At 29.5% G+C, this 13,336-nt stretch overlaps 1 long non-coding RNA gene across 1 annotated transcript in view; it reads left to right on the plus strand.

Moving 5' to 3' along the window:
- LOC122635999 overlaps window positions 1-12,468 on the plus strand; it is a 62,852-nt gene extending 50,384 nt beyond the window's left edge. The window contains exon 3 of the long non-coding RNA XR_006328834.1: window positions 12,288-12,468. This is a non-coding gene — a long non-coding RNA (uncharacterized LOC122635999). The remainder of the gene's footprint in view (window positions 1-12,287) is intronic.
- Window positions 12,469-13,336: the final 868 nt, after the last annotated feature.

Here is a 13,336-nt window from a genome sequence, read left to right on the forward strand (position 1 = left end):
GAAAAAATGAAGAAGACGAGAGAAATAACGAAAAAGAAAAGATACTCTCTCTCTTTTTCTCTTTCTTTCTCTCTTTCTCTCTCTCTCTCTCTCTCTGTCTCTCTCACACATGTTGAGGTCGAATATCATATTGGCGCTCTTCCAATATCTGTACAGTGTGCGCAATCGAGCCGGACAAGAGAACAAATCCAATCCATTTGGCTTGACCCAGAATGTCGAATTCGCCGAACGTTCGGTGCGAGTTCATATCGACGGGCCTCTAACAGCTGTGCGTACGTGTACGTGCGTATACGTGTGTATATATATGTGTATGTGTGTGTGTGTGTGTGGACGACTATCGGCTGGAAACTGAGCAAATTACCAATAGATACGCATTAACAATCCGACGAATCGATTTCTGCTTATCTACGTTCCTTTAGATCTTACGAATTCGAAGTAGGACATTATCGATAATTTTGAACGTTATGGTATTTTTGATATATATGTACGTATATATATGTATATCGTATGTACGTATGTACGTATCGTATGTATGTGTGTATTTACGATATAGATGAAAAAATATTTTTGGAAAAATGTTGATATTATTGATTAGATATATCCGTGAGAATGTTAAGTATTATTGAGTATTTGAGATTATATATAAATATATATTATAAATCGTGTTTTTAATCTCGCAGATTTGTTTATCTGTACGATTAAAATGAATTTTTATTTTACGTTATTAATGTTTTATTCGGATAGATGGATACTTTTTAAAGTTGAGATCGTTTTTATCGATTTTTTTTTTATTTGCAATTTTTCATTCGTGTATTGTGTTTTAAAGGAGATAAGTTAAGAAAAATAAATATATAAATAAATAAATGAATGAATGAATGAATGAATGAATGAGTGAAGGAAGGAAGGAAGGAAGGAAGTGAAGGCGAAATATTTGAAGATTTTTTAATTTTTTAATTTTTGAATGAGAAAAAAACACGTGAGACGTTCGATAAGAATTAAAGAAAAGAATTTTGTGATGGTTAATACGAGAATTAGATTATATTAGTTGGACTAACTATATATATATATATATATGTATTTACTTTCTATCTGACAATAAGCTACTGTTAATCCTAGTTACTATTCTGTTTTGTCAATTTAGCGTGCTAATTATAAGTTTCTTAATTGGCAAATGGTCATTCTATTTACCACGAAGGATACACGAAAAAGTTTTATCGATTAGCGATGATCGTTCGAACTTTCCTTTCGATTATTATCGTTACGGATTATAAATAAAAAGATTTTCGATAATAAATGTTTCGTTCGAAAACTATTTATTTTCTTTCAACAATTTTTTATAATCAACAATCGTCGTCGTCATCTCGATAATTATATCGATGATAATAATTTTTCGACAAAATTAATTATATTTGTATATGAATTACAATACAAATCAAATGTATATGTATAATAATATATGATTATATTTATATATTATTACAATACAAATCAAAACTTTGCTATCGAAACGTTATAACTAACAAGCTGATTTAAAACTAATTTTAATTAATTACTATTAACGAACTAAATATCTACAAGTCAATCTTACATTTTACAATCTCTTTCATTTAAGATTCTAATATTATATTGTATACTTATACATACATACATATATATATATATATATTCTTTTTATATCGAAAATATAATATATTAGAAAATTAACAAAAAACAAAAAAAAGAAAACAAACAAAACGATATAAGTTACAATTTCGATCACGATATCATTAAACTAAAAATAACTTTAACTTCGATAAATAATCCTCGACGGGGAGACCAATGCAAGGAGATGAAAAAAAAAAAAATAAAAAAATAAAAAAAAAGAAATTAAAAAAATGTCTTCCATTCGAAGATACACTCAACTAAAAGATATAATTAAACAAGACTAAGAATCTTGTCATCTTATGATCCGTCCTTTGATTTCTTTATAAATAACGTGTGTTATAAATATGAAATAAATAAGTTATATAAATAACACAGGCTATATAAACAAATAAAAAAAAAAAAAGAGAAAGAGAAAGAGAAAGAGAAAGAGAAAGACAAAGAAGAATAAGTAGAGAAGAAAAAAAAGAAAGACAAAAATTCTTTTCGAAATATCTATTATATAAACTAAAGAGAAAGATAGAAAGATTCGTACATAGATAAACGAAGAAGACGAAGAAGAAGAAGAGGAAGAAGGAAATACTTTGAACATTTCTGTCATTTTGCAGCGCTCGCAGAAAAGGCGATCTAATAAGATGCGTAACCAAGGCGCTGAGCCATGCAGTTTCTCGGTACAGCTGCTGGATTCTAATTGCTAGGCGCTCCAGGAAATTATAATTAGACTGCGCAATCAGCGACGACGCGAAATTCCCGACCGGATGTCTTAACGAACGCCGTCGGCAGAACAAAATGAGAAAGAGCCACAAAGGCACGGCCCTGACCCTTTCTCTCTCTTACTCTCTCTTTTTCTATTTATCTGTCTATCTCTCATTTGGTTCTTCTTTTTCCTTTCTATCTTTCTTTATCCTTATTCTTTGACCCCTACAGAGCTCTTCCTCTTTTTTAAAGGAAAAAGAAATGAAAAAAAAAAAAAAAAAAAAAAAAAAAGAAGAAGAAGAGATACACTTGCCGAGTCTAAAGGACACCGCACGTGTACTTCCCTTTACCAAATTTCCCTTTGAACGCATTCAACGTTCTCGAGAATCGCACAAAAAAAGAAAAAAAAAAAAAAAAATAGAGTTCCCCTCGAAGAATATAATTTGTATCATTTTCGAATTACAAAGGGTACTTGTTAGATACGTATGTGGTAAATTACGAATATATTCGCACAGATATGTATATTCCTTGTTCTTTCGATATATACTTTCTTCTCTTTTTCTATGTCTTTACTATTCCCTTTTCTTTTCGTATGTTTTTTTAAGCAGACTCATAAATAAATCTTAACCGTATATAACAGTTAACTGTGTCCGTTTTAAGGGCATAGAACTTAATCGTTAATACCCCCCTTTTGTGCGTGAAGTTTACGTAAGCGTTGTTAAACTTTGAAAAGGTCATATAGAAGTAAGAGAACGATGTTTCTCTATGCAACAAGCAGCAAACTGGCAAATAGTAATACGTTAAAGTACCAAGAGTAGACATAAATTAATGGCATGTACGAGACGTTCGTATTACAGTAGACTAGTACCGAGGAGTACAACGTAAATCTACGTTCATATTGCTCAAAGGGTTAAAAGGACGGATAAGACAGAGACAGAAAGAAAGAGAGAGATAGATAGATAGATAGATAGATAGAGAGAGAGAGAGAGAGAGAGAGAGATAGAAAGATAGAGATAGAGAGAGAAGGAAGAGATCTTATTTTTCCAAACAAAGTATTTCAACATCAACCGAGCCAGGTAGTTGCCTAAACTTGGGCGATTATTAACGTCCAAGGTACGTCGCTAGATCGTAAATATGAAAAGTTGTAAAGTGTAAAGTTCCTTCGAGGAATGCAGTAGTTGCTACATAGGTACGCGTACGTACATATATACGCAGACAATATGCGTATACACGTATATAAATATATATATATATGTGTGTGTGTGTATATATATACTAACACCCTAAACGACCACGCGTTTACTCATGAATTATCTAATTGGAATTCGTTTACCGTGAAGGTAAACTTTCCAACTAGCGAACCCCCATCAAACTCCAATTTCTTTCTTTTCTGAGAAATCAGAAATGCTTTTGACCGAGATTTACGAGAGCTTAGAGTACTACGTTCCTTTATATCTCGAAAGATTGATCACGAAATTGTAAACGTTTCGTCGTTCCTCTCCTATAGAATAATTTTGTGGACCGTCATGGTGAAACGGGAAGGGAGAAAACGATAGAAAGTAAAAGAGAAAGAGATTTCGATAACGTCTGCTTCGAATTGCTTTTCGCATTGTTTTTTCTGTTTCTTTACCTTTTCTTTCTTTTTTTTTTTTTTTAATTTTTTATTTTTACTCTTTTATCGATTTTCTTTACTTCCCTTTCGCGACGTCTTCCCCGAAGAAAGAAAAGCCAAACGAAAAGAAAAGAAAAGAAAAGAAAAAAAAATGAAATGAAATGAAATAAAATAAAATACTTAGATGACGAATCTATCTATCAAGTATGATATTTTATAACATCGAACGATAATATTCGATCTATTTATAAATTACACGTGTTTTATTTCCAAACAGTCTTATTAACCCTCTCTTGTCATCTCATATAATATCTTTATCCCTTTCATCATGCAACTCGAACCTTCATTGCGGTCTTTTTCTTCTTCTACTTGTACTTCTTTTACTTCTACTTTTACTTCGTAGTCTTTTTAGCCTCTTGACGACAACGACACAATACTCTTCTCTCTCTCTCTCTCTCTCTCTCTCTCTCTCTCTCTTCTATCTTTCTTTATCCTTTTTCTTTCTCCTTTCTCTCTTTCACTCACTCAAAATACCTATCTTCTATCTTTCGGTTCGCGGACTCGATTCTCTTCAGAAGACGAGCTCTAATTTCCGCTCTCAAGAGAAAGCACTTTTGGTCAAACTTTCACGAAGGACCCTCTCGAAACTCTCCCCTTTGTAGGAGTTACGTTAGTGCCACCATGGTTCATAGTCCCTTCTTTATCCCCACTCCATCTCATCTCATCTCACCCTATTACTACCCTATCCTAGTTTAGCCTCTTCTCGTTCTCGATTCTTCGTCTATCAATTCTAGATATCTTCTAGTTCATCGTTGGATTTATTCTCAAACATTTTTACCTTCGTAGGTTGAACGTTTGAATAAAAAATCTTTCCGTGATTGATACAGTCGATCATCTTCTTTGTAAATCTCAAATTTATCCTTCTTTTTCTAATGTTTTCGTGTTTAGCATTAGCAGGTTATATATGATATTGTATAACGCTTGATTCCTTCTTCTAGCTTCGTTTTTAAATATCGTTTCATTTCATTTCTATTCAGTGATGTTTGTTCAAGGTACAGATAATAACGTCATTAACGAGCAAATCGAAGTTAGAACAATACTAATCTTCGTGTTTCTATGGAAACTTTCTAGACAACTATTTTGCGTTGTTTCGCTTGTAAATAGTCCAAGGGGACGCAATGGGGTTTGTTTGTTTCTTTTTTTTTGTTTTGTTCTCGTTTTTATTTTTGATTCTTTCTGTTTTTTTTTTCTTTTTTTTTATTTTTTTCATTTTGGAAGCATCAAACGCGTGATATGAAGTTGAGGACGGTAGATTAGAGAACGAATTGATGATTTTGAATTGATTCATCGAAATAATTGAAATTTTAATCATTTTAATAATTAAGAATGTTTATTTTCAAATAACGCAAGAAAAGAATGAATGATGATAAAAGTGTCATGTTTGATCAGAATTTAACAAGTGATGTCAGAATTTTTTTCTAATTAATTTATATTTACGTCGATAATACAATAATCTTTTATTGGATATTTTTGATATTTTACTATTTAAGTAAATAACACACCGGCACGCACACACATTATTGTAATTAAATTCAACAAATATTTCATATATTTGTTAAATAAATAAATAAATAACATCGTACGATATAATAAATTTTTTTAATTTTTTAATTATTTAAATAAATAACATCATACGATATATTTCTATTATTCATTGAAAACTTTAATACTTAATATAGAAATAAAGAATGAATGTATATTTCAATCGGAATAAATTGTATATTATATCTTCTTATAATTTTACTGAAAAAGAAAACTACATACATATATACACCCATATAATAATAATAATAATAATAATAATAATAATAATAATAATAATAATATGTAATAATATATATATATATATATCATTACATAACATAGGTGTACGCAGTACATTTTATACATACATATATATAATTAAAATCTAAAACTTTCCAAAAAACATTACAACCAAAAGGATTATCAAAAATATATACAAAATATAATAAGTCCACTATATTTATTACAAATATCATATGTAACGTAAAGGAAATATTAGGTTAAGATATGGAACGAACACATGCGGATAAGGTTAGAGCAAAGAGAAAGACAGGTTCAGGTTCAGATTGGAAACGGCAGATTGTGTGTGAATGTCTATGTGCTTATATGTGTCTATATGTGTCTACTGTCTATGTGTCTCGTGCAATAACAGTAAACGAGGAAGCACGCAACGCGCGACCGCCCTCGTTTCAAATGCAGATCACCGGGAAGTGGCACTGTGCCTTCATTTCCGGTCCCTTCGAGCGATTCGGCTCGGTAGCGTTTGCTTGCGAACGAATTCGGGTTCACGAACGTCCCCGTCCTAAAACCAACATTGACGTCGACCTCGTTCGCCTTTATCGATGCCATTTTAAATGGAAATGCAACACCGAACTCCGCAACGGAACACATCGTAAAACTCGGTGATCCGTTTCGGACCAAGTTCGGATCGTCAAGCTCGGACCATAGGAGAACTTTCGATTTTTACATTGTCCTTTGTTCCAGAGAAATATTTTTCTTTTCTTTTCTTTTATTTCCTTTTTTTTTTTTTTCTTCTTCTTTTTTGCGTGTGAACGTTCTCAGCAGGAAACGTTTGGAGAATATATGTTCTGGAAAATTAAACTCCTCAAGAATATTTTACTTTATCTATACGTGTGTGTGTGTATATATATAATATGTACAAGCTGAGAACTTACGTAATACACTTGGCACACAAAATTTTGTTCTTATTAACGAGTATCGAGATAGTTCGTTTATTCACGACGGCTTTTAATCAGCATCTCTTAGGTTGTTTTTTTTTTCTTCTTCTTTTCTTTTCTTTTCTTTTTTTTTTCTTTTTTTACTCGTTTATTTATGAATTTATTTTTTCTCTTTTTTCTTTTTTTTTTAATGTTAAGACCTCGTTATAAAGCAGAAAGGATTAGAGAAGTTATTCGAGCGTTATAAGATGCGACAAGAACCGATGAAATTATAATATATTTTTTGGCAACGTCGTTGCAAAGCTCGTTAGTAGAACGTTTTAAGAAGGTCCGGACTATACAGCCAAATCTTGTTAAGACGATGATACACTTTTGAAAAAATGTACGATGCATAGTATCAGCCAGTATTTTGCTTGTTCGCATGTTGAACGTTTTTGGCTGGGGTAGGATATTATGTTATATTTTTATTAGATAAATGTCGGAGCTGTATCTTTGTTAAGTATAATGAATGACGATATAAAAATTGATCGACGTCAATGAAATTATTTTTTGAACGTTCAGCAACATTTTTTTTCTTTTTCTTTTTCTTTTTCTTTTTTTTTTTTTTTCAAACCTTGACAACCTTTCGACGTATTACGGTGCACATTTAATATAATTCGGGCATCTTTAAATTATTACGAATAGAAATAATGATAAATCACTTCTGGATAAGAGAGAATTAACAGTTGAAATGGACTATTCAAATTCAAAGGGCAGATTGGATGGAACCGCGCGTTCGCATAATACTAGTAGGTAGAAACTACCACTAGGATGAACTAACAACTTGGAACTTTCACGACGTTTAAATATTCATACGTTTCATATTCTTACTTACCGCCAACACGACTTGAAATTCATCAAGAAGTTGATTATCAATGTTCTATAACGCTTACGTTTTTATTTTATTATTTATTTATTACACGAACGTTATGTTTCATTATATTTACGTTCTCATTTTATTACTTATTATTTATTCTAAAATATTTTATGAAATTTTATGCTTTATTATATTTATATTTTTATTTTATATTTTATTATACGTACGAAGTAATCTTTATTATATGGAAAATATGAAAATCCTTTATCGTTCATGAGAATGACGAAAGTAAATTCGTTTATTCTTTTCTTTATCTCTCTCTCTCTCTCTCTCTCTCTCTCCTTATGTGTGTGTGTGTGTGTGTGTATCTCACCTTCTTTTTTCGTTTCTTTTTTATCTTCGACAGAGAACGAATTCGAAGAGGTGGAATTTGAGATAAGGGGCGAACGTGGAATGACTTTATAACGAGAGACTTCGTAAAAGAGAATCGCACGAATGTCTATCAAAAAAGCTTTCTGTCATGAGTAAAGGACTTTTTATCGAATTTTTATGTAGGATTAAGCAGAAAAGAAACACGCCGTTGTATAAAAATTATATTCCTCATCTCGTCCTTTAGCTTCCTATTTCTCTTTCTTTCTTTTTCTTTTACTCTCAATATACCTATATATTCCTATATATGTACTATGTATGTGTGTGTGTGTGTATTAAAAACTTTTTAAATTTTCTTTGTCAAGAGATAGGTAGTAATCTAGATAGATAGAGAACTCGAGTACACTTTATATTTTTACTTGTTAAGAATTTATTTGCATAGTACGGTGTTGCGGAAAATTATCTAGCCTTTTGACTCTTTAATATTACTTTATAATGAAAATAATAGCAAATATCACATTTTAATTCGCTGGGATTTTATTAAAAATGATTTGTTTTCTTTTTTCTTTTTTTTTTCTTTTTTTTTTTTTTTTCTTTTCGTACAATTTTTCTTTTCTTTTCTTTTCTTTTTTTTTCCGAAGAAAATCATTTCGTTTTTCTCGATGATAATAAGTTTAATGTCGTTTGTGTCGATTAATGTGAATAATTATACAGTGAAGATTCTACCTTTCAAATCATTATGTACAAATAATGATAATTCAATTTTAATCGTCGGTATATAGTCGAAATCGATTTCTTTTTATTAACTCGTGAAATTTCGAAGTAAAAATCTTTTCGTTTTTTCTCAATCGACATATTTAATGTCGTTCGCGGAAAATCTGAAAAAAGAATTATGTATATGTATTATGTATTATATATATATATATACATACATATATACTTACCTACTATGTATATTAAAAATTAACGTATATTAAAAATTAAATTTTCTTTATCAAGTGATATATACGTAGTAATATGAAATAGATAGTGGACTCGAGTATTGTATAAATCATTTTTTAAAAAATTTATTTCGAAATTTTAACATTCGCAAAACAATTATCCAGTTTTTCATCATCGAACTCTCTTTATAAAATTACTTTATAAACATTTATTTTATTAATTGGAGAAATCTCGGAATACAAATTTCTTCGTTTTTGTTTTTTAATCGATATATTTATGTCATTCGCCGAAAAATTATGGAGAAAGGATGAGAATTGTATAGAGTTATTATCTATATATTTAAAAATAAAATTTTCTTTGACTGGTAATATACGTAATAGCTTAGATAGATAGATAAAGGATCTACTGAAATATGCTATATATTTTCGCTCGTTAAAAATTTATTTCCGTATCTTAACGATGCGGAAAATAATCCGCTCTATCACGACGTTTTCAAGTATACGATATTACATAAAAATAATATTCATTTCACTCGGAATTATCATATATATATATATATATATATATTAATTTATTATATACGTCTAATATTATATTTATATAAATCATATATTCAACATTAACATATTTAATAATAATTTATTATATATAAAATTTATTATATACATGCAATATTATATTTATATACGTAATAATAATTCAATCTATATATTGATTATTCATAAAGATTATTCAATATTTACATATTAATAATAACAATTTATTACATATAATGTATTACAATAAACAATATTATATTTATATATCTAATAACAATTCAATCTATACATTTTATATCATTTCAATATTCAATATTTACATATTTAATAATAACTTATTACATATATAATTGATAACGATTACAAATCTTCTTACATTTTAGCTTTTCGACAAATAACAAGTTACAGAGAAACAAAAATTACGATAAATTCCTTTTTTCACCACATGATATATGTTTAATGTCATTTGCGAAAAGTACGGAGGAGGGATAAAGAAATAAAAGAGTCGCTGGTGGGAGGTAGAGTCCCTATCAGCAGGTAGGGGAGGGGATAAAGGGAAGTAGGAGGGGATAAAGGGGAAAGAGAAGAAAACGAACGATTCAGAAATTTCAAAGGACGCGCGTTAGATGCGTTCTCTCTTTACGAGAAGCATGGGGAACGCCTCTCAAAAAGCTTTGTTGACGCGAATACTCAAAGAGAACCCATTAAGATCCCATTATGGCAGTCGCCATCGCTATAGTCCTCTTCTCATCGCTATTCTCATCCTTTTTCCTTCCTAACATTTTCTTCCTTCTTCTTTTTCTTTTCTTTTTTTTTTTTTCTTTCTTTCTTTCCTTGTCTTCATCGTCGTCGTCGTCGTCGTCATGGTGGTCGTGGTCGTCGTCGTCGTCGTCGTCGTCATTGAAAAAGCTTCTTACGACGTCAACAACAAATTCCACTTCCTTATCCGTCGATCCGAAAAATAATAGCTATGAAAAATATCGTTTTCGTTCGTACTCAGGTACGATTTCAGGTGTATCGATTTCGTTTAACGAATTGGATAAATAGCACGTCGAATTTTGTTGATAATATTTAGAGAAAATATTCATGAGATTGTCTATCGATTATGAGATGTAAATTTTATCGTATTGATTTTTATTTGGAAGTGTGCTAGTTGATTTGTTTAGTTAGTAAGTAGTTACGTGTTTTCTTTTTATTTTTTTTTTTCTTTTCTTTTCTTTTTTTTTTTTTTTTTTTTGCTTTCAACGTTTTGTTCTATCTATATTCTTATATTGTTAAAGGTATACTAAGTTAGTGTAAATGTATAATTTACGACGTAGAGTATTGCCATCGATAAGTAATTAATAAAATGTAATTGTTAACGTTTCGATCACTGTTGTCTGTCTTTATTTAAAGATTACTATCGTTATATTACATATATGGATCGTTAATTTGGAAAGTAAGTTAAGCTTTTTTTTTTTTTTAAACGAGATATCACAATTTGTGATTAATTTATTGTAAACTTTTAATTTATGATTAGTTAATATTGAATATCTTAAGAAATGTCTATGCTTCGTTCAATTTATAAATTGCTCGACAAAAGAAATTGTGTAGCGATTGATATGTTAACTTTTAATTTTCTCGAAACAAAAAGAAAGAAAGAAAAAAAAACAAAAAAACAAAAAATTCAGTTACACTACTTTCAAAATAAACAATCTCTATATATATTATATTATATTATATATAATATTATACATATATTATATATATATATATCTATCTATAATACAACATTTACAATGATTATTTTTATTATAACACAAAAATGAATTATATTTTTCAACTTCTTATCAACATTCAAATATTTAATTTTTTATCAATACTAATTAATATTTAAATATTACTTTCCTTTCTTTTTTTTTTTCTTTCGAAAGATTCGTTTCTCTCAATAGAGTGGATAACACGAAACACATGGAAATGTATCGATTAATGAAAATGATATCATATGGGAAGATGTTATCAGTAGTTTCTTGGAGTTATTTAGTAAGACGTTCGTATTATACATACATACGTACATACATACATACATACATACATACATACATACATACATACATACATATATATATATATATATATATATATATATATATATATAACGCGTCTTCTCTTGAAGCAAATCGTAGGTTTACGTAAAATGGACTCGGTCCTATTCATAAGCAAAACTGTAGGTTGTAGGCGGAGGATGGATGGTTGGATGGATGGTAGGAGATGTAGGATCGTTACGCGACAAAAGAGCCTAATCCGTGTACGGATTTCCGGGTCGGTAGTTTCCGTCTCTGAGGATAGCTTTGCCGACCAAATATATCCGTCTTAACGATCCTGGATTATTGAATGTAAATTGGTTAATAGAATCTACGATAAATTAAATCTTCGAATATCTCTCTCTCTCTCTCTCTCTCTCTCTTTCTCCCTCTCTCTCCCTCTTTCTCTTGAAATTTTGGATGAATGGAGATCGTCGATATTTCTTTTATTAAATTATTATTTTTTTTATTAATATAAATAAATAAATAAATAAATATATATATGGATGAATGGACATCATATATATTTCTTTAATTAACTTATTATTTTTATTAATATAAATAAATATATATATATATATATGTGTGTTTAACATTAGATATATAACAATTATATAAAATAATATATAAAATATAAATAATAATATACAATATATGTATGTGTGTGTGTGTGTGTGTGTACGTTTTTTGTTCTGATATCAAAGTACAAATATAGCACAGATGTCGAAGGACTCATCCTGATACATTATATTTTACTATTTGTAGTATACGCGTTTGTATAGTACGTCGATGATTTATCTTTTACAGGAGCACCGGTTGTTAAGGTTGTTCATCACTCCTGCTTTTATAATGGTTTATGCCGGCAATGAATCCAGAAGTAATTTACAGATCGATTTTGAAGAACAAGGAAGGACTCGTTTCAAAGAGATGAAACTGCAAACGAGGTAAATGCGTTTTTCGAATTTTTGCGAAAGCATTATTCTCTTTGCAAAAAAAAAAAAAAAGAAGAAAAAGAAACAAAAAGAAGATTAAATAAAAAAAAAAAAAAAAAAAAAAACGAAATAAAAGAGAATAAATAGACAAAATTGAGTCAAAAGACGGTACTGTTCTTTTTCTTTTTCTTTTTTTTTTATATTTCGTTTTTATTTTCATGAATAGTTTACGGCATGAAAGTCCAAATTTTTCGAAAAATTCCAAAAAGCTGCGATAAATCTCGAACAAATAGTCGTTTGTCTGCATATTGCGTCGACAAATACGAATGCTCGATCGACTTTTTTAAGTAGTACAAGTCAATAGCTCGTATACATGGTCAAACATTTTTTTTAAATAGTACAAGTCGATCTCTTATGTATGGTTAAGTATTCCTCAAGTAGTACGAACGAGTCGCTCGTAAATGATCAGACATTATTTTAAGTAGTACAAGCAAATCGCTAGAGTATAATTTTTGATTTATTTTGATGAACAAAATCGTATCTTGAAGACGAAGAATATAGGCTTCCTCGAATCATTGAAAAAGTTTTATTTTCATGGATAAACTATTTTCGAAAGATATCATTTTGTGACATAACTTCTTTTTTTTTTTTCAAAGTAGATAAAGCTTTTTTCAAGCCTTTTAATAGGATTAAACTGTCACATTGGAATAGTTTTACCGACCGTGAATAATCGTATTAAATAATGTCGTGGATTTTATATAAGGGATTAGTCAGGTATGTTATTGACGATTTGTTTTTTATGGATTGTTAATAACGTCTTTGTGTATAATAAAGATAGCAAAATAAAATGCTAACGAGGATGAATTTGATAAATTTTCTTCTTTCAATCTTATCGTTTACAATTAATTGACGATACTTATCATA

The sequence above is a fragment of the Vespula pensylvanica genome, chromosome 20 (assembly GCF_014466175.1).
Source record: "Vespula pensylvanica isolate Volc-1 chromosome 20, ASM1446617v1, whole genome shotgun sequence".
NCBI classification, from domain to species: Eukaryota; Metazoa; Arthropoda; class Insecta; order Hymenoptera; family Vespidae; genus Vespula; species Vespula pensylvanica.